The sequence below is a fragment of the Triticum aestivum genome, chromosome 6B (genome assembly GCF_018294505.1).
Source record: "Triticum aestivum cultivar Chinese Spring chromosome 6B, IWGSC CS RefSeq v2.1, whole genome shotgun sequence".
Classification (NCBI taxonomy): domain Eukaryota; kingdom Viridiplantae; phylum Streptophyta; class Magnoliopsida; order Poales; family Poaceae; genus Triticum; species Triticum aestivum.
In genome coordinates, this window is record NC_057810.1 from 646,915,050 (window position 1) to 646,938,134 (window position 23,085).

Here is a 23,085-nt window from a genome sequence, read left to right on the forward strand (position 1 = left end):
GATCCGGTGATCGTACTGACGGCCCAGAGGCCGCAGGAGCGCCTGGTGCTGCACCGACCGCCGATCCCTCCGCTGCCGCCGCAGCGCCAGGCTCCGAGGAGCCCCAGCCCGGCGCCTATCTGAAGGCCGGCGAGGGCATCTTCATCAAGCTCCCCTGGGCGTCAAGCTCCAGGGCGCCGGTGGAAGGAGAAGCTCTGGATGGGGAAGTGCTCGCCTCCGCAGGGTTGTCGGTCGTCGACGTGCCGGGAAGCAGTGACGAGCCTGAGGAGGAACGGTTGCTACGGAGGCTGCTGGCGCTCTACCGCGCCCGCCAAGCCAAGTTGGAGTCCCGGGAGGCGCTTGTTGCGAAGGCGAGCGTGGACATAGAGAAGCGCGTGGAGGAGCTCCGGGGTCTTCGCCAGGAAACTCTCCGGGCTTTGGCGGAGGAGCGGGAGCAGCTTGCAGAGGAGAGGAAGGCCTTCCTCCTCGAGAAGGCCGAAGCCGAGGAGCAGCAGCGGCTCACCGGCGAGACGCTGTACGCGCGAGAAGGCGAGCTGGCTCAACGGAAGGTGAACCTCGACAGCCACGAGGAGGAGCTCGCCGCGCGCGAACAGGCACTTGGCGGGACGCTCCAAGAGGCAAGGGATGCGGCTGCGGCTGCAAAGACCGCCAAGAAAGAGTTGGAGGTAAGGGTGGCGCAGCTGGAGGCAGATCTGAAGGCGGGCGGCGAAGAGCTTGCCGCGCTCAAGCAGGAGCGCGAGAAGGATGCCCTTGCCCACACTGATCTGCAGGTCCAACTTGCCGAGAAGATCAAGGAGCTGAGCGCCGCCAAGGACTCCAACGCCGATCTGGAGCTGAAGCTATCCACCTTGACAGAGACGCTGGACGGCGCCAAGAAGCGAGAGGCGGACTTGAAGAAAGAAATCAAGGCCAACGAGGCGCTGCTGACGAAGGCCGCCGAAACCCAGCATCTCCTCCGAGATACTGTGGAGCTCTAGACGGAGGGCCTTGTGAATATTGCTGCAATCATCGAAGAGGAGCTGGCGCAGTTGGAGGTGGAGGGCTTCGGATATCCCTCCGACGAGAACCTCCAGCCTAGCGTCAAGCTTCCTCTGTTCTTCAAGGGCGTGGCGACGACTCTCCAGCAGCTCCGGGAAAGGATCCCAAAGCAGCTGGCCGACGAGTCGCGCTCGATTTGCGCCGGAGTCTTGGAGAAGGTGCTGGTGAAGGTGGCCTTCCGCAACCCAGGCCTCAACCTCACCAATGTCCTCAGGAGGCTGCTGGCGGACGCGGATCTTGACGCACTTAAGTCCATCGTCGCACCCATTGTGAACAGGGTGAACGAGGTCAAAAGGGTTGACGGCGATCGTGTAGATTAGGCCGTCTGTTTTTTGCTTTGCTTGTCGCTGCCAGTCATGCCATAGGAACACTTTGTTAGGGGCGCGACAAGCCACTTTTGTAATATAACTCTATCTTGGGTAATATTCGCTGTGTTACTTCCTTTACTCGACTCTTGGCTTTGTATGTTTCTGCCCTACGCTTTCCAGGGAAACTTGCCGGTGCAGGCACCCTTGCCGCGAGCGCTGAGTGCGCAACTTCAGCTGCCTGCTGGCGGGGCCACTACCGACAAGCAACCTTGTCGCAACTAGTCGCAGCTCACTTAAGTTGTTGAGCGGACTCGAAACAAAGTAAGGGCGCAACTAGCTGCGAGTTGGTTCCTTCGCGCACAGGTTTTCCATACAAAGCGCGGTCGTTCAAGGAAAATAACTTAAAAATTCAAAAACTGATCGCTCAAACTTTGGCAACTTAGCTTTTCTGTCGTTTGCTTCCCGGCAAGGCGAAACTTTCTTGAACGGCCCGGTCCACACCATTATCTTCTCCTTCCCCCCCGGCAAATCTTGTGGGCGAGAGAACCTTCTTCCTTTTGAGAAAGAGAAAGAAAAAGAAAGAAATGATAGGGAGCCTTACGGCTCGTCATCGCTTACCGGAGTCTGGTGCTGCACAAAGTGTCAGATGATACATGCGAAAAAGAAAGAAAGCATGAAATCGACAAGATGTGCAGAGCACATGAGCTTTATTTATGCACGGGATCTGCGCCCAGCTTTGTACAAAGGATTACATGCAACAGCGGCAAGACTTGTACAAAAGGTGGTTGCCGGAAAAGCTTCCGGCAACCGCGCCCTAGGAGTTGCTCACCGGAATGCCATCTTCGGTCTCAAGGCGGACAGCGCCGGGCCTAGTGACTCGTTTCACCCGATAAGGGCCTTCCCACTTCGGCGTCAACTTGTTGGAATTCTTGGCGGACTGAACATGCCGAAGAACAAGGTCGCCTTCCTCGAAGCTTCTGGCTTTAACTTTGCGGCTATGGTAGCGATGCAAAGCTTGCTGGTAGCGAGCGGCTCACACAGCAGCCTGAAGACGGTCCTCCTCGAGGAGCAGCGCGTCATCTTGTCGCAGCTGCTCTTGCTCGAGCTCATCATAAGCGAGCACTCGAGGCGACCCGTAAACGAGTTCCGTGGGGAGAACTGCCTCTGCTCCGTAGACTAGAGCGAAAGGTGTCTGGCCAGTGGCTCGATTTGGCGTCGTCCTGATCAACCAAAGAACCACCGGCAGCTCCTCGATCCAGTTGCTTCCGCACTTGTGCAGCCTGTCGAAAGTCCTGGTCTTGAGTCCCCACAGCACTTCAGTGTTTGCCCTCTCCGCTTGACCGTTGCTTCTCGGGTGAGCAACAGAAGCGAAGCAGACCTTGGTGCCAAGATCTTGGACATATTGCATGAAGGTGCGGCTCGTAAATTGCGTGCCGTTGTCGGTGATGATCCTGTTAGGAATCCCGAAATGGCAAACAATCGACCTGAAGAACTTGACTGCTGACTGTGCTGTCACCTTCCTCACTGGTTCCACTTCCGGCCACTTTGTGAACTTGTCGATTGCAACGTACAAGAACTCAAAGCCCCCGACAGCTCGGGGGAAGGGGCCGAGGATGTCGAGCCCCCAGACCGAAAATGGCCAGGATAAAGGGATCGTCTGGAGAGCTTGAGCTGGCTGATGTATCTGCTTGGAATGGAACTGACACGCTTCACACTTGGTTACTTGTGCAGTTGCATCCTGGAGGGCTGTCGGCCAGAAGAAACCTTGCCGGAATGCTTTGCCGGCAAGTGCTCTTGCGCCAATGTGGTGACCACATATGCCTCCATGCATCTCTGCCAACAGCTGTTGTCCATCTTCCCGGCAAATGCACTTCAATTTCACACCGTTGAGTCTTATTCTGTACAATGTGCTGTCGACAAACTTGTACATACTTGACTGCCGGGCTACTCTTTCCGCTTCTTCTTGCTCTTCGGGAAGCTCTCCTGTCTGAAGGAAACGGACAATCTACTGCGCCCATGCTGGAGCTTGCGGCTCGACAACAAGAACCAAAGGCGTATCTGTTGCTGCGGGAACATCCGCTTCCACGGCAAGAACCTGCTGTTCTGCCGGAGCGTGATGCTCCCCGGCAAGCTTGCCGGAGCAAAACTTGTCGGGAGCGTCTGCTTCAACGGAACAAACCATGAGGCTTGCCGGAGCAGACTGCTCCTCAGCATTCTGGGTGTCGATCCTGGGGACCTTCATGGCGGCAGCTTCGGGAAGCTCTGCCAGAAAGTAGTGGCCAAAAATCAACTTTCTCTTCTTGTTCTGTCCAGTTGATGGTGTTACGGATGGTTGAGTCAGCTTGAGCACAAAGATCCCTGGTTCCACAGGCAACTTTAGTGCAGCGCACTTCGACAGGCCATCAGTAATGTCATTCTGAGTTCGCGGGACATGTTCCATTTGCAGGCCGTCAAAGTGTTCTTCTAGCTTCATCACTTCATCAACATAAGCTTCCATCAATGGACTCTGGTAGTTCTAATTTACTTGGCGGACGACAAGCTGCGAGTCACCCCTTACAATGAGCTTCTTGATCCCAAGGTCGGCTCCGATTCTGAGGCCGGCAAGCAAACTCTCGTACTCTGCAGTATTGTTTGTTGCTTGCTCCTTGGGAAAGTGCATCTGGACTACATACTTGAGGTGCTCTCCGGTGGGTGCGATAAGCAGCACGCCAGCACCGGCGCCTTGCAGCGAGAAGGCACCATCCAAGTACATGAGCCACTCTTTGCTTGTCTCCTTGACAGGGATGCTCGTCTCTGGAATTTCTTCGTCTGGGGTTGGCGTCCACTCTGCTATGAACTCTGCCAATGCTCTGCTTTGGATCGTTGCAGTGCTCTCAAACTTGAGGCCAAAGCTTGACAGTTCCAGTGCCCACTCGACAATCCTGCCTGTTGCTTCTGGATTCTGCAGTATCCTCTTCAGCGGAAAGGGAGTGATAACTGTGATCTCGTGTGCTTGGAAGTAATGGCGCAGCTTTCTCGAGGCCATGAGAAGGCCGAAAAGCAATTTCTGCACACCAGAGTACCTTGATCTAGCCCCCTGGAGAAGGGAGCTGACAAAGTAAACTGGGCGTTGCACCATTTTCTTCTGCACCTCCTTGCATGCTTGCGCAGATTCATCTTTGTCGGGACCAGGGCTTGTCGGAGAAGCCCCCTGCTTGTCGCTGGATTCACTTGCCGCGGTTGCTGGCTCATCGTCCGCCTCCCTCTCCGCTACTAACACAGCACTAACCACTTGATTGGTTGCCGCTAGATACAGCAACAACTTCTCTTGTGGCTTAGGTGCGACAAGTATTGGAGTGGAGGACAGGTACCTCTTCAAGTCCTGCAGCGCATCCTCCGCTTCCGGAGTCCATTTCATTGGACCTGCCTTTTTCAATATTTTGAAAAACGGCAGGGCGCGCTCAGCAGACTTAGAGATAAACCTGCTGAGAGCAGCCACACAACCGGCAAGCCTTCGCACATCCTTGACGCGCTTCGGTGCTTCGATCTGCTCGATGGCCTTGATCTTGTCGGGGTTGGCTTCAATCCCCCGCTGAGACACAAAGAACCCAAGAAGCTTGCCGGAAGGGACCCCAAACACGCACTTCTCGGGGTTGAGCTTGAGGTTGATCTTGCGCAGATTTGCAAAAGTTTCTTCTAAATCTTGGATCAGGGTAGCCTTGTCCTTGCTCTTGACCACTATATCATCCATGTAGGCTTCCACATTTCTGTGTATTTGGGGCTCAAAAGCGACATGGACTACCCTTGCAAATGTTGAACCAGCATTCTTCAATCCGAAGGGCATTCGCACAAAGCAGTATGTGCCACAAGGGGTGATGAATGCGGTTTTCTCCTCATCCTCTCCTGCCATGAAGATCTGATGGTATCCTGAGTATGGATCAAGAAATGAAAGCAAATCACATCCGGCCGTGGAGTCGACAATCTGGTCTATGCGTGGCAAGGGAAATGGGTCTTTGGGACAAGCTTTATTGACATCAGTGAAGTCTATACAAAGCCTCCATTTCCTGTTGGCCTTGCGCACAACTACAGGATTGGCCAACCACGTGAGATGGAGCACCCCTCTGACAAGGCATGCTGCTTCCAATTTCCTGATCTCTTCTGCAATGAACTCTTGGCGCTCCACTGCTTGCTTCCTGACTTTCTGCTTGACGGGCCGCGCATGAGGACAAATGGCTAGGTGGTGCTCAATTACTTTCCTGGGAACACCGGGGATATCAGACGGTTGCCATGCAAACACGTCGACATTTGCCCGCAGGAGAGCAATGAGCACGCTTTCCTATTTGGTGTCAAGCGTGGCACTGATGGTGAAGGTACCACCAGTGTCGTCCTCCTTGGCGGACACCTTCTTGGATTTGGGCGGAGCTGCCATCGTCTTCTTGTACTTGCCGGTGGAGCTCGATGGTGCGTCCTCGACGGTAGCGCAGCACTCCGAAGAGGTGCGCTTGCCGGAGTGGGCATCAGCGCTCTTGCCGGACTTGGTCTTCTTCTTCCCCCCGGGAGCTTCAGCGGCAAGTGTGTTGCGATCAGCTGCGGCTGCTGCTTCCCGGTAGATCTTGTCGGCGCAGATAAGGGCATCTTTCTTGTCGCCAGGGACAGAGATGACACTTATCGGGCCTGGCATCTTGAGCGTGTTATACGCATAGTGAGAGGCTGCCATAAACTTGGCGAGTGCTGGTCGGCCAAGGATCCCATTGTAGGGCAATGGAAAGTTGGCAACGTCAAATGTGACCCTCTCAGTTCTGAAGTTCAGCTTGCTGCCAAATGTGACCGGCAGCGTGATCTTCCCCTTCGGCTTGCTCCTTCCCGGGTTGATTCCCTGGAATGTGCCAGTCTCTTCGAGCTCGCTGTCGGGGATCTGGAGTTTCTGAAGGACCGCGGAGGAAATCAGATTCAAGCCGGCCCCGCCATCAACTAGAATCTTCGTGACCTTGAGGTTGCGGATAGTTGGTGAAACCAACATCGGCAAGCACCCGACCGCAGTTGCGCGATCAGGGTGATCCTCAATGTCGAAGATGATAGGCGTGCTGGACCATTTCGGAGGCTTGCGTGACTCTACGGATGGTTCTGCTGCATTAACCTCCCGCATCCACTGCTTGAGTTGGCGGTGTGAAGTATGCAGAGAAGCACCACCGTCAACGCACAGGACCTCTGTGGCTTTCTGAAATTCCTGCTCGTCGGCCTCATCATCATTCATGTCTTCGTCATCGTCGTTGTCTTCATCCTTGTCACGGCCACGGGGAGGCCTATCTCCTTGCCGCTGCTCGGCCTTGCTGCAGCGTCCTCCCCGGCCGGGGCGTTTCTTGCCAGCTCCTCCAGCACCTTCCTGGGCCTTCTCCTTGTTGCGTCGCTCGTACTCAGCTTTTTGCAGCTCGACAAGCTGCTCAACCTTCTTGCAACTCTGGAGATCATGGGCCTTGGTGCGGTGGATCTTGCAATACTGCTTGCCGGAGCCGTCCTGCTTGTCGGCGGCCGCCACAGGCTGGGCCTCCTTGCCGGAGCCACCATCCTTAGCTTCCTTGGTGCCACCTCCATTGCCGGACTGCTCGACAGCTAGCACTTCCTTGCCCTTCCTCCTTCGGTTGTTCCGCTGCCGGCCTTTCTTTGCCGGGGCGACATCCTCACTGCCAGATCCTCCTGCTCATGTATCCTCTCCGGGGAGTCTCCTCCCCTCTTCAGCGTGTGCGCACTTGTCAGCCAGGGCATAAAGCTCGGCGACGTCTCTGATCTTGCACATCACCATCTCCTCCCTCATCCTGCGGTTTCGCATGTTCTGATGAAACGCGCTGATGACCGTGGCAGGGTGGACGTCTGGGATGTTGTGCTGCACACGGCTGAATCTCTGGATGTACTTGCGCAGCGACTCTCCTTCCTTCTGGGCGAGCAGATGAAGGTCGCTCTCTTGGCCATGTGGCTTGTGGCCGCCTGTAAAGGCGCCGACAAACTAATGGCACAGATCTGCCCAAGAAGAAATGGAGTTGTCCGGCAAGTGCATGAGCCAGGACCTGACGTTGGGCTTGAGTACCAGTGGGAAGTAGTTGGCGAGGATCTTGTCTTCCCGTCCCCCGGCAGCCTGCACCGCGATGGTGTAGATGCTGAGGAACTCCGACGGATGCGACTTGCCGTCGTACTTCTCTGGTACGTCTGGTTTGAAGTTTTTCTTGCTGGGCCACTGGACTTGCCGCAGCTCATGGGTGAATGCAGGGCAACCTACCGCGTAGGGCAAGTCGCCTGGTTCCCCCGGCGCGCGCATGTCGACAGAGGGCCCAGCGCGCTAGTCAGATTGACGCGGCGCTTCTCTTCAGCGCTCGATGCGAGTACGAGCGTCCTCTTGTTGCCGTTCGTGGAGAACTTGGCGCTGGTCGCCACGAGCTCGTGGATCAGACGACGCGGTGGAGCCGCTGTCGGGGTGGATCCGGCGAGTCGGCGATCTTGGCCTTCTTGGCGGAGAGTGCATGGAAGTCGCACCTCCATCGTTCTTGTCGCCACCGGTTCTTGGCGAATTGCTTGGTTGTCGCGCAGTGTCGCCGTTGGCGAAGCCGATGAGACTCTGGATAGTGGCCCAACATTCGTCGGTCTTGTCCGCCGTCGGAGGATAATCCAGGAGTAGCTGGGCTCGCGCCGAGGCTTCCGCTGGCGTGGTGGGCGGCAGAGGTGAACGGTGCGAGGAGCGGGACATGCTCGGACTCCTAACCAAGTTAGAAGGAGCAGCGTCCCGTCCAGGCGACCGCACCTCGCTGGGGCCAGCATGCTGGCGTGCATGCTGGTCTTGGACGCCACGAGAACTACCAGCTTGATCTTGGGCCAGCGGACGTATGGCGCTGCGAACGCCATGACGTTGCTGGTCCCGCACTTCCTGAGATGGGCGCGGTGCGCGTATGGACGCTGAGGTCTGCGCGGCCTTGTCCTTGGACTTGGCAGCGCTGTGAGCACCCTCGTCGATGTCCGTCCTTCTGCCGGTGTCTACTCCATCGTCCGCTTGCTCCGGAGGCGGTGGAAGCGACGCAGACGGGGCTGTTGCCCCCGAAGCCTTCTTCTTCGGTGGCATGTTGACGAAGATGATGAAGACAATGAAGATCTGGCTCGTGCGCACGCCGGATCGGGTTCACACGAACTCGACGCCCCCTACCTGACGCGCCAAAGATGTCGAGGAAACTGATCCGCGGACACCTATGGGGACCGAGCCCCTTTCGGTTCGGCAGAGGGCGGAGGCCGCATGAAGAGCGGATCGAGGCAGTACACACGAGCAGTTTACCCAGCTTCGGAGCTCTCCGGAGAGATAACACTCCTACTGCTGCTTGGTTGTATTGGGTGTTCTTGCTCGGGAGCGAGATGAGCTACAAGACCGAGCGTGGGAGTATGCTAGCTTCGAATGAATCGAACCCTTTCTACGTTGCGCATGGGCCTCCTTTTATACGTTCGAAGGGGTCACCAACAGGTGGCAACGTAGGCTAGAGGGGGTAAAAATGGAAAAAGAGATTGGTAGGTATAGCTACCTCTACTGTAGCTACAGCGTATCCTACCTAACCTTGACGGCAGGGGACAAGGGCATTCAATGCCCGTCCGAGTCGCCTAAACAGTGCAAAAAGCGACCGTTAGGAGCACCACCGTTTGCCACGATGGCTTCTTCGTGTCAGCCCCGCTTGCCACCACGCTCTGCTGGCTGCACAGCCTCCCGCCACGCGTGCCTGGAAGGGTCCTAGAGCGACACGTTGGTGGGTGTGCTGGAGCCTGGGCACGCAGCAACTTCTTGCCGTGGCAAGTATCTTGCCGTGGGCGCTACCTTGTCGGGTCCGGGAGCTTGTCGCTCACCGTGCCTTGCCGGGACGCATGGCGCGTAACGGCAAGTGTTCTTGAAATGCCTTGGTTGGCCTTGCCGGCAAGCTCCTCTTGCCGGGGTCTTGCCTCTTCCCGGCAAGCTCCTCTTGCCGGGGCCTTGTCTTCTAATCTTGAATACTTTGTTCTTGAATGGCTTCCCAACAAGATCCTCTTGCCGGGATCTTGTCTTCTGAAGAGCCACGGAGGATCTTGGCGGCGACCTAGTGAGCCCTGCCGCGGGTGCTGCAACTGCCCGTGCACAAGTTCGGGGTACTAGGGTACCCCTACTCTAGTACACCGACAAGTGGGTAAGAGTCGTCGCCAAGGACGACCCCGTGAACATTGCACCTTCTCACCTTCCCGGGCGGAGAGGATCCGGCTGGATCTGTGACCAGCGATGAGCAGAGAGAGAGAGAGAGAGAGAGAGAGGCCACCGCTGTCGTGTTTAGATCTAGAGAGGCCGAGACAGTGTGAAGAGAGCAACACTAGCAAGCAAGCGCGGAGGCTCCTGCCTATATAGTGGAGTAGTACTTAGTTTTATTTTGTCTATCGGAGCCGGCTTGACCTTGTCAATGACTCGTAGAAAAGGGGTCCAAAGGAGACAACATGAATCCACACTGCCCAAAGGAGACAACATGAATCCCGACGGACAAACTAGACGAGGAACAGAGCTCAAATTAAAGATAAACTCGTAGAAAAGGGGTCCGTCGATAGATGTCCTAATTAACATAGCCGGCTTGACCTAGATGGCAGCCGAGTAGTCACTGTTCGTGCATGTGCCCCCAATGACTAGCCCAACTCAGTTGTCTTTGTTTAATCCTCGAAGTGATCCGAAGCACATGACACCTAATTTTGCGAGATGACAAGAAACCTTTTTTTAGATTTCTCACCACAACTACAGCCATGTACAACACAGCCTGCACGACATGTAGACGATAGCCAATCCAGTCGTGTCTGCTGGAGTCTGGTCACATGCATGGACGAATTGATCTTCCATGTCTTGCAGGGATCGTCCAGGAACCAACGTAGTACAACACTTCTCTAGTACTATTGCTCGTCTCCTTCTTCTATTAAGTCACCCGACTTGCGGGGCCGGGGAGTGTGCCTGTGGTCGGTTCTCAATTGTTGTCCCACATGTGTGTGCGAACGCAATATGACGCGCGTTCCATTCGGAGAGCTGTGTGCCAGACCGACCGACCGTCTGGGGTGTGACGCGAACGCGACGGGCGTGCTGTATACTCCGTACATGTGTACCGCCGTTTTCTAGACGCTTTGCTCCATGGCGCGGGTGCAATCCATGCATACAAAATTAGTATACTGTATACTATTTAAAAGTCGAGGGCAGGGTTTTCCTGCCCGGTAGGCGGCGGGATAGTTCCGCCTAGTCGGTTTGACAGAGACTCGAGAAGACGAGGGAGTAGGCTATTGCAAACGTAGGGCTGTGTGATTTGACAGCGAGTTACTGCTGGACAGGTGGGGTCCCGTGATTTGACTTGCCATTATCATTTTAACTGCGGCGCTACGACTGGCGTGAGTCTCCCGATTCCTAACTACCTCCATACAGGTGCCTCTCCCAATGCTCCACCATGTAGTAGAGGATGGCTCTTGCATGAGAGCCCGCTTCTCCACTTTTTCCTTGCCTCTCTTTCCTCCACATATGCAAAAATGCCATGTAAAGCGCACTATTGTACTTACTTGCTCCTACAGGTGCTTAAGCTTGCCACATAGGCATAAAGTTTGATCTGGCAAGTTAATCAAGAAGAGAGAGACTAGTTTGGTGACCCAAGGAAGAAACGGTGCTAAGCGCATGTACCTAGGTGACAAAACAATTTTGAGTCTATAGCTAATTAAATGAAGCAAACTTAGCAACACCATTTCATTGGAAGAGGTCACTCCTTGGCAAATGCAATAAATACTAGTACTCCCTATGTCCCATTATATAAGAATGTTTTTGACACTAGTGTCAAAACATTCTTATATTATGGGACGGAGGGAGTACGAAGAAAGAGATAGAGAGGAGTAAAAAAATACACTTATAGCCAACCTTATAGCCAACCTTGTTGTAGTATGACTGACTAAGTGATGACTATGTATGACATGCCAACATCAAATAGCCTAACGCACCGTGTTAAATCTACAAGGGTGCGACCGCGCGAGCGACGCGATGGTCGTGGTAGGTGCGACCATCATACGGGCTGCTGGCAGCCCTTGGATCTGAGATCAAACGATCACATGCTAAGTTGCTGAAAATTTGCAGAATAACCCTCCAGGATAGGATATTCACCCATAGGTCTAGAATCACGCCATGCAACTGTTCAATCTCAGATCCAAGGGCTCTCGGAAGCCTGTATCATGGGAGAATGGAAAGCCACTACCCTGCCGTTCGCACGCTGGAAGTTCGCTCCTACTCGTCCCCGCACATCCTTTAATACTACAGCGGTTCGCTCCTAGTCGTCTCGTCCATTCACATTATGGAAGTTCCACTAATCCTAACCCTCCTCCCAAATCCATGGCGTCCCAATTCTCCCCGATCGGCGGTGAGTACAAGGTTAGAACCATCACCGGCGATGAGTTCGACGTCATCTACACCCGTACTTTCGCGACGGCGAAAGGATGCCTTTCTCGCTTCAGACGCATGTTCGAAAACTCACATGATGAGTGGGTCGCTGGGCTAGATGTTGAGTACACCACAATCGTGGGACAAGAGAAGGATCTAAAGGACGTAGAGAGGAAGAAGCCCGCCGTGATCCAGGTTTGCATACACAACGTTTGCTTGGTCTACCACATATGCCATGCCGACGTTGAGTGCCAGGATTTTAAGAACTTCCTCGAGGACAAAACAGTCAAATTCGTTACTGTAGACTTTAAGAACGACAAAGAAGTCCTGCGTCGGATAGGCCTCGTTGTAGGAAACCCCTTCGACCTCCAGAAGAATCGGCTGGTGCCCTCTCATCAGCCCTCAATGCTGACCCTGGCAGGAGCCATGGTTCATCCTTCGTACCGTAAACTGGAGAAACCTCATTACATGTTTCATCGTCATGCATGGCAGCAGAATGTACTAGATATAGACCACATCCACTACGCTGCAATGGATGGCTACCTTGTTTTCAATATCTACAAGGGTTGGATGAAGAGCAACAGCCAAGTTGGCGGTTCAAGCAAAGAAGTATCGACCAAGAGGAAGAGGGACAAGGACGAAGTCAAGGACGTGGACGAGGACTCCGAGTAAGATGGCAGTGTCGTTGCTCATGGCGGTTCTAAACTTCTAATGCAGTGTCTACCGGATTAGTTGCATAGTTTAATTTCACGTGTGCTTAGTTTAATTTGAGGGGTGTGTTGTGCTGAGCCCCCAGCAGAACTATGTTATGTTTCTTCTTGTTACTTTAACTCTTCAGTATGTACATACTAGTACTAGTATTTCTTTAATAGAATTTAGCACCCCAATTAAGCATGTACTAGCTTTTTTAATAGTACTATATGCATAATTTGGCGACGAGCCCTCTCTATATGTACCACCTTTTTTTAAATTCGATTTTTGCTCCATGGCGCAATCTATCGATAGTACTACTGTATAAAAGTATACATTTTTTAAAAGGCTAGCATACTGTTCATCATATATATATAGCCAGTTAAATTCTCAACCTAGAACGACGTGCATGCCATGTAGTAAACCAATACGGAGGAAGTATAGTAAAAATGAGGTGATTTTACCGAGCGATCGGCAGGGGAGCATGGCCTGTCATGCGGTCCCACGTGTCATGATGTACCAAGGCGATGCGCGTGTCCCTCTTGAGGCAGAAGCAATACTAGTACGTGGTTTGAGATGATTTCAAACCGAAGTGTGAAATAATGGTGCTTCGTCCGTCTGGGAAGGTGCGGCATTGTGATTTGACGTCTCATTGCTCATTACTACTACTGGGCCGGTACGAGTGGGGTGCGTCCCCCCTGCTATTCTGCACTGTTATTTGGTGCTTGAAACGTCGACCCAGTTGCTATATGTCCCACATGTCGGCGACAGGAAGTACAGAATTCATGAAAGGGAGCGTCGATGGAGGAGTATACTACAGAATTCATGAAAGGGAGCGACTTAGTTTTGGAAAAATCTGTTTTTACAGAGTACGTACCCACTAGGGTTTATAGGGCTCATCTAAAAAACATTCATTTTTCTGTTTGATAAGTCTCAATTCTACTATACTAGTAGTAGTACCATTACATGTTGGATTTCGAGGTGCGTTAGATCACCCGATGCAAGCAGTGTCAAGAGGAAACTAACAAATGCATGTACAAGTTCATGGAAATTTAGTGGTCATTCATGCATTCGTTCTAATTAATGCCTCGGCAAACATAACTTCTTGAGAAAAATGAGCGTACTGTGCAAACTATGAAATTAATTCGACCACTCACCGTCTACCTTGGTTGGAGAGATTTTGAAATTGAGCCATAAACTGGAAAGGCTCGATTACTATTTGTGGCCTTGTATAGATGCAAAATGTATTTTTTTATAATGGCTTTGTATAAGTAAATGAAGGGAGCACTAACCAAAGTACGTACGTAGTAGGGACGTGGAGTAAACGGAGGAAGTAGTAAAATTTTCTCCTAAGTGATGACTAACCTTATAGCTAACCTTGTTGTAGTATGAGTGACTAAGTGATGACTATGTATGATATGCCAACATCAGATAGCCTAACGCACCATGTTAAATCTCCAAGGGCGCGACCACGTGTGCAACGCGATGATCATGGTAGGTGCGACCATGATACGGGGTGCTGGTAGCCCTTGGATCTGAGATCAAACGGTCGCATGCTAAGTTGCTAAAAATTTGCAGAATAACCCTCCCACGGCAACCGGCAAATTTCCTCCCGCGGGCCAGAGTAGGTTTCTCAGTTTGCATGCGGGTTTAATGGAGGCGAGGAGGCGTGTTCAGCCGGGCATGCAGTGGACGGCGCAGTACTATTCGATTTGACAACTACAACTAGTATATTATAAAAACAAAGAAGAGTAGTAGAGATAGAGATAAGAATAGAGACTAGGGAGGAGCACCGTCTACTGCTTTATGGGCCACTCCTGCGCTCCATTCGGCGGCCGCAACGTCCCCTACAGCCACTCCCTCCTGCGCTCCATTCGGCGGGCGCTGTTGACATTTGGGGAGCGCACTCTCGCGACTGCTAGTAGCCACGACTTCACCGATGACGACTTCTTCCCCGACCTCGGCAACCTCTTCCTCAGCGACATGGGCGACAACCTCAATGCCAATAGTGTTGCTCCCGTTGCACCGTATGTGTTTCTGTCCTTCCTGTTCGAAATCGTGGTAGAATTCATGTTTCTAGTCTGTGTCCTAGACTCGATCTGTTCATCTACTATGCTAGTCCGCATGATTAGTTTAATCTCTGTTATAGCCGTCATGATTTATTTTGTAGTAATCTCATAGTAACTTGCTCATATATTCAACTGGCGGAACGTCCCCTATAGCCACTCACGTTTCATGGACGGCCTGGTCGATGCCTCCAAGGAGCCCTTCGTCTAATGCTATGAGTGCCCGGTGCCGTTTTGGGGCTCACCGGTAGACATCGTGCATCACCTGACACAGGCGTGCGGCGATCACTACTGGCCCTTGGCAAAGAACATCAAGTACGAGACGTGCTACCCATTCACCATGCCAGAGTCGCTGGAGGATCGGCGCCGCCTGCTAGTCTCGGAGGAGGACGGCAGCGTCTTCCTCTTGATCGTGGCCACCGGCGAGGCCCGCGCAGGCCTCCGCCACATCTCTATAGTGTGCATCAGGGGCGACGCCGCTAACGCTGACACTGACACGAGGCCGATGTACGGGTGCATGCTCACTATTACTACCCCTTGGAGGTCCGTGGGCGGCGACACTGGCTACGTCAAGCTGACTTGGACTCTGCCGAGTTGGGACCTTCCCATCGATGTGGACATGGAAGACGCATGGTATTATTTGACCCCCAACAATGTGCCTGGGGACTCCAAGGAGGTTCACCTGGACATATGCATTACTAAGTTAAATGTTGATCATTAGTCTTCGCTCAATGTAATCCGCTGTCTAAGCATGTGGAGACTTCCATGCATGATCTTGCTCTATTGGAGTATCGCGCATGAATAAAAGTGTATCCATTTATGGTTTAGTCTAGAATCTTCCATGTATGAATTTTTACTATAGTACCGGTGAAAGACTTATGATGAACCATTTCCTGCAAAGCTCAATAAGAGTTATTTCTTCACAAGTTTTGGATGCAGGTTTAACAGTTGAACTCTTTTGTTTGCAAAAGATACTTTTTTATCTATTTCACCTGGATATTTCTGACCTCTAGAGATGAAATAATATCCAAAGAAACCTATCGATACCTGTTACACATGAGATGACCCCCACATCCTTTGTCAAAATAAACAACACCCCGATCAATGCATTTCACTCTTCCATGCAACGGACGGGCACCTTACTTGCTCCTACACGTGCTTCAGCTTGCCACATAGGCATAAAGTCTGATGTGGCAAGTTAATCAAGAAGAGAGAGACTAGTTTGGTGACCCAAGGAAGTAATGGTGCTAAGCGCGTGTACCTAGGTGAAAATACAATTTTGAGTCTATAGCTAATTAAATGAAGCAAACTTAGCAACACCATTTCATTGGAAGAGGTCACTCCTTGGCAAATGCAATAAATACTAGTACTCCCTGTGTCCCATAATATAAGAACGTTTTTGGCACTACACTAGTGTCAAAAATGTTCTTATATTATGGGACGGAGGGAGTACGAAGAAAGAGATAGAGAGGAGTAAAAAATACACTTATAGCCAACCTTATAGCCAACCTTGTTGTAGTATGAGTGACTAAGTGATGACTATGTATGACATGCCAACATCAGATAGCCTAACGCACCGTCTTAAATCCACAAGGGCGTGACCGCGCGAGCGACACGACGGCCGTGGTAGGTGCAAGCATGATACGGGCTGCTGGCAGCCCTTGGATCTGAGATCAAACGGTCGCATGCTAAGTTGCTGAAAATTTGTAGAATAACCCTCCAGGATAGGATATTCACCCATAGGTCTAGAATCACGCCATGCAACCATTCGATCTCCGATCCAAGGGCTCTTGGAAGCCCGTATCATGGGAGAATGGAAAGCCACTACCCTGCCGTTTGCACGCTGGCAGTTCGCTCCTACTCGTCCCTGCACGTCCTTTAACACTACGGCGGTTTGCTCCTAGTCGTCCCGTCCATTCACATTACGACAGTTCCACTAATCCTAACCCTCCTCCCAAATCCATGGTGTCCCAAATCTCCCCGATCAGCGGTGAGTACAAGGTTAGAACCATCACCGGCGATGAGTTCGACGTCATCTACACCCATTCTTCCGCGACGGTGAAAGGATGCCTTTCTCGCTTCAGACGCATGTTCGAAGACTCAGATGATGAGTGGGTAGCTGGGCTAGATGTTGAGTACACCAAAGTCGTGGGACGAGAGAAGGATCTAAAGGACGAAGAGAGGAAGAAGCCCGCCGTGATCCAGGTTTGCGTGCATGACTTATGCTTGGTCTACCACATATGCCATGCCGACGTTGAGTGCCAGGATTTTAAGGACTTCCTCGAGAGAAACCTAGTCAAATTCGTTACTGTAGACTTTGGTAACGACAAAGAAGTCCTGCGTCAGATAGGCCTCGTTGTAGGCAACACCTTCGACCTCCAAAAGAATCGGCTGGTGTCCTCTTGTCAGCCTTCAATGCTGACCCTGGCGGGAGCCATGGTTCATCCTTCGTACGGTAAACTGGAGAAGCCTCCATACACGTTTCATCGTCATGCATGGCAGCGGACTGTACTAGATATAGACCACATCCAGTACGCTGCAATGGATGGCGACCTTTGTTTCAATATCTACAAGGGTTGGATGAAGAGCAACAGCCAAGTTGGTGGTTCAAGCAAAGAAGTATCGGCCAAGAGGAAGAGGGACAAGGACGAAGTCGAGGACGTGGACAAGGACTCCGAGTAAGGTGGCAGTGTTGTTGCTCATGGTGGTTCTAATGCAGTGTCTACCGGAATAGTTGCAAAGTTTAATTTCAGGTGTGCTTAATTTAATTTGAGGGGTGTGTTGTGCTGAGCCCCCAGCAGAACTATGTTATGTTTCTTCTTGTTACTTTAACTCTTCAGTACGTACATACTAGTATTTCTTACATTTCATCTTCTAGTTGGTATAGTACTACCACTCGTTTCTTCACATTATATACGTACAATATATTTGGCCAACACCATATAGCCAGCAGTTTAGGTGTCAAAGAATTTCAGGGTGCTTAGTTTTGTCAAAGAATTCCAGGGTGCTTCGTTTTATTTGAGGGGTGGGTTGTGCTGGACACCATTATTGTGACTAGCCTATTTAATAGTACTATATGCATAATTTGGCAACGAGTGCTCTCTATATCTACCACCTTTCTTTTTAATTCCAGGTTTTGCTCCATGGCACAATCCATTGATACTACTGCTGTACAAAAGTATACATTTTTTAAAAGGCTAGAGGGTGGGGCAGTCTAGCTTGGTCGGTTTCACGAGAGGCGAGGGCCTTTGTGATTTGACGGCTCATTACTACTGGAAGGCGGGGCCTTGTGATTTGACTGCTCGTATAAATGCGCCGATGACCTGATCGAGGAGGAGCAAAGAATCGTGCGGTATACTCAAGTTCTCCACTAGAGTAGTACTACGACGGAGGAGCACGAAACACGGCAGCCCAGTGCCATATGGCGATAAAAAATGATCTAATTTGCTAGTCATCTCATTGTTAGCATTGTTCTATTCATTCCCTCAAAAAACAAAAACCATTGTTCTATTCATGCCTCGCAGAGAACGTGACACGTGCGGCAAAACACCCGAAGCAAAAGATGAAACACAACAGCAAAAGAAGAAGGAAGATTATCACCCCAAATGATCTAATTCGCCGTGGAGTCGTAAGTGCTTCTTCATCGCCTCCACGACCTGCATTTCCTTGCGCGTCTCCTCCGCCATCTTCTTCATTCCATGATGCGGGATTTCTCGACGTGAGCCTTCATCATCTGTTCCACGACCGCATTACGTACCTTGACAGCAGCCAGTTGCTCGATGCGGAGCTTCGCCAACTCCTCCTTATGTTCCATGATGAGGTCCTGCAACATCTTCATCGAGGAACTACTATTCTCATGCAGCTTCTTCCAGCCGGTGTTCTTCTCCTTCAACAGGTCGATCTTGTGGCAGAGCTTCGCCTTGTCCTCCTGAAGTCACAGGATTTCGCCGGTCGCCTTCTTCTTCGAGGCAATGCTCTTCTTCAGCAACATCACCAAGCCGGCGGTCAACTCCCCCTGCTGATTGAGCTCAGCGGGCATGTCGTCGAGGCTCTCCTTCAGCAACTCCGTCAAGCCTTGGATGAACTCCTTCTGCTTATTGAGGTGCTTATTGAGCTGATCGGGCATGCCGTCGAGGGATAACGACTCCAGCACCACCGGCTCGGCATGTTCGCCTCCGCGGCTAGGGCGCTCCTGGGAGCCATCGGCTGCCCATGAGAGATCTTTTGAGGTCTTTGCGTGGCGGCGAGCCCTCTCTTTTTTTCTGCAGCCTTGGTTGCCGCTCCCTTGTTACGAGTAGTTCTCGACCTAGAGCTCTGCTCACCGACCAAGGCAACGACGGACGAAGAAGAAGCACTTATGAGGAGGAAAGGTAGAGTAATTTTCGGTTAGGTAGTTCCCCTTTTTATAACCTAAGTACTAGCACTAGTAGTACTAATACCTGCATAGTGGGAACACGTTCAGGTTTGGTACGTACTAGTAGCTGTGAGCAGGCTTTCGAATGTGATGGGAACAAGGTAAAGAATAATTGATGGTTTTGGTTTTAAGGCCCGAAACGACTCCCGATGAGTTTAGCGGAACATAAATTTCAAGTACTACACTGCTCAAATGCGTAAATATTATGTTACTGTCAAAAATTGGCACAAAATACGAAGGAGACCAATGGAAGTACTACTAGCAACCCACGATCTAACTACTCAGATGCGCGCAGTGGAGTAATAATGTCTTTCTTCCGCCCTCACGTCCACTCAATTTGCATGCGCTGTATTAATTGACCATCAATGAAGTGCATGACTTTACACGCATCAAATTATCACATGGGGTGGATCTTGGTACAAAATTGCGTCCGCCCGTGTACCCGCGTGTGCGTGTAAGGGAATGAGTGCGTGCGTGGCGTGCGTGCACATCTTCGCTTCATGCATGTACCGCCAGTATGGCTCAGGGAGGACGATTACATTCTTCTGGAACCAGCAGCATGTCACTGTGATCAATCCACGCAAGGAGGTCGCGACAACGCCTCCACATGTGCCACGTGGCTTCATGAACTGTAAGAGAGACACAGTGTAGCGTGCCATTGGTATTCTAATTTACGTGTTTTGCACATACTCGAAGTACTAGTAAGGTACACGTGCATTGCACGCATCAGATTTTGCAACCAAATTATGAATAAATACCACACTATAGCATGTAAGCTCTGAGTCATATATCCGTGATGTAGCCTTCGTTTAATTCTTATAGTTCATCTCATTCAAAATCAATTAGTTTTTATAAAAAAGCTAAGAACGTGTGAATAGGAAAAACATGGGATTATAGTGGAATGTCGTCTTGAATCCAATAGGATTATACGAGTGTTTGATTGTGCATAGAAAAAACGCAGAATTCTTTCAAAGAGGTTTGAGTCGATGGGATGTTTCCTATGAAATCTAGTGCAAATGAATCATATGGAAAAATTCCTATGGTTTACAATCCTACGAACCAAACAACAAAGATAGGAAAAATTCCTAATGATTAGAATCCTCCAAAATTCCTTTGAGAATCCTTTGAATCAAAGAAGCCCTTAATCTATTTTATGATTTATGGAATTGAGCGTCGTAAAGCATAAAGTAAAAACAAATAATGGCAATTCAACTAGAAAAAAAGTTTGGGCAGTTATGATACGGAAGATTATAGAACAAAAAAGAACCACTGTTGTTTTGAGGTTTGTGCATTATGCTTAAGTTCAACCATGGAGTCTGCTAGATTGTACATGTGGCAAAATCCGGTGGGGGTTAGAAGATGGTGCGAGGGACTGAGTGGAGGGAGACTATGAAGGAATGCACAAGTGCGAGATCGATATTTAGAGAGAGGGGGCGAACACGTGCGCTGTTGCACGCAGTGGCGGAGCCATGAAAAATAAATGAGCTAGGGGGCCAAGCATTGCTAATCCTTTACGAGGAGGGTCAATTCATGAAATTAAAGCTTTTTTAGCAGCAATTGTCTAATGATCACATTCATATTAGCCTCGATATATAGTGATGTTATAGGGGGCAGGGCCCTTACTGCCCCTGTCTTCGCCATTTTGCACGCGTCTGAGAGATGAAGCGGAAGGCATGGATGATGAGAGGGGGACGTTGGATATATAATTAATGTGGGTGTATTAGCTATATATGTTAATCCTATATAGAGAGGTATAGATTGATCGATGTGGACGTGGGAAAGAGGGTGAGACCTCACTGGATATATCGATTGATCGGTTTGTGTGGAAAACTATGAAATACCTAGCTATTTACACACATACATAGAGGAACATCGATCGTTGCGCATGCACGCGTGAGAGATAAAGAATGCCCGATATGATGGAGAGGGGGATGTGCGGTGTGTGCCTTCATGGGAGACCGACCTGAAGAAAAAGATTGCATGCGTGCGATGGATAATGCCAACTGGTAGTGTGTGTGCATGCATGCACAAGAGAAAGTTAGTGGTACAAGTATAAAGAGAAGACTACTGCGTTGGTGTAAAAGAATAGGTGAGGTCATAATCAATGTAAAGTTGAATTCAAATATTTGAATAAGAGATCCTGATGTTTGAAACCCATGCATGCATGAATATAACGGAGATCTGCGCGGTGTGGTTTGGAAACGAGCATGTTGTAATGTATACACATTGAACAAGGTCAGACTGATTTGAATTTGAGATACCAATGGCAGACATCATTTGCCCACGTCGCATCCGTGCATGGACACACTATTCTAATTGGACATGATGGGCGGCTTTCGCATCACATATCTATATCTATACCCCTATATATATTATATATATATATATTTATTTATATTGTGTGCGGGTAACTTTAACTTTGAAAGATGGTCGTTGGATGAGGCGAATCCGATGGTCCAAAGATGGCAAATTAGAGCACTATTAGCCGTTGGATATCATCCAGATTCCACCAGATTTCGCCACATGTATAATCTAGAAGACTCCATGGTTGAACTTAAGCATAATGCACAAACATCAAAACACAAGCACTTCTTATTTGTTCTAGAATCTTCTGTATCAGAATTGCCAAAATGTTTTTCTACATGATTTGCCATCATTTGTTTTTACTTTATGTCTTACAATGCACAACTCCATGAATCTTAAAATAGATTAGCTTTCTTATAAAAACTAGATGATTTTGAATGAAATGAACTATATGAATTAAATGAACATCTACATCATGCATATATGACTCAAAGCTTGCATGCTATAATGTGGTATTTATTCATAATTTGGTTGCCAAATCTCATGTGTGCAATGCACGTGTACCTTACTCTAGTCTAAATGGTGTTTGTGTGTGTGTTGTGCATGTTGAGGGGCAAATTGTCTTTTTTTGGGTACACGTTAAGCTTATTCTTCTGAAATTTCAAGTCGCGCCTTCTTATGCCGAAAATTGAAGCTAGCGTCTTTGTCTATCGTGCTGCAAAACTCCCGCCTCTTCAACCCGCGCCTTGTTAGCCTGAAATATTTAATATATATCTTTGTCTTGTTGTGCTCCGACAACTCCCTCTATCTCAACCCGCGCCTTGCTATTCCGAAATTACAACGCGCGTGAAAACTCCCACCTCCTGTGAAATCCCGACACGCAAAATGCCCGTGGTACCCCTGAACCGAAAGAACCGCCTCAAATCGGTGGGGGGTACTTTAGTAACTTACCCCACATTTCGGACAAGCGCGTCTCTAAGCCATGGTTCCCCACTGCCATCCCATCCGCCCACCCATTCGTACATCGAGGCCGCGAAAACCCGCGACGAAACCCCACACCCTGCTCCGTCCGCCACCCAGCCGGAGCCTCTTCCCGACGATGTCGTCCACAGCAACACCTTGACGTCCCTCATCCACCGTACTGGATGAGGATCCGTCGTCGATCTCATCGTCCTGCCGGTTCAGCCACCCCGTCTTCCACCTCCAAGGAGCTGCCCCGATGTTCCCCTCATCTTTCGCGCCACCTCCATTCTCACACCGCCATCTTCACCTGCACCATCGGAAGAGCATCATCATCACCGTTTCCTTGGATGAAGCTGTGGCATAATCGGCGCCACCAAAGAGGTTGTACACTAATTGCCGCATTTTCTTCTTGATTCGATCTCACGGTGCTGCCGGCGCTTGGTCCCGAGCCGACACGGCGCGGCTCCATCCACGGTGGCGTCGCCGGCCACTTCCTCCATGGCGTCACTCCCTTGGCGGCGACGTCCACATCAGTAGGAGCTGCTGCTACTTTAGCTCTTACTCACGATGCTGCTCTGCTCTTGCTCTAGGTCCCCTGCCCGGTCTGCTCTTGCTATTGCTCTTGCTCGCGCTGCTGCTCTCGCTCTTGCTCTTGCTTGCGATGCTGATCCGATTTGTCTACACTTCAGTCAACTAAATCGACTTTTGGGTCAGTCGATTTTCAAGGGGTGGGCTCGCCTGGGTGAAGGAAGAACCAGCCGCAGTGGGGAGGGGGGCTCACCGGAGAGGTACCCCACTATCTATCTTAGGGTTCAGGATGGGGGCGGTGGTCACCGGTGTTGGCGGGGCGTTGGCAGGGCGGTGGCATGGGGATTGCCAGAGAAAAAGCTC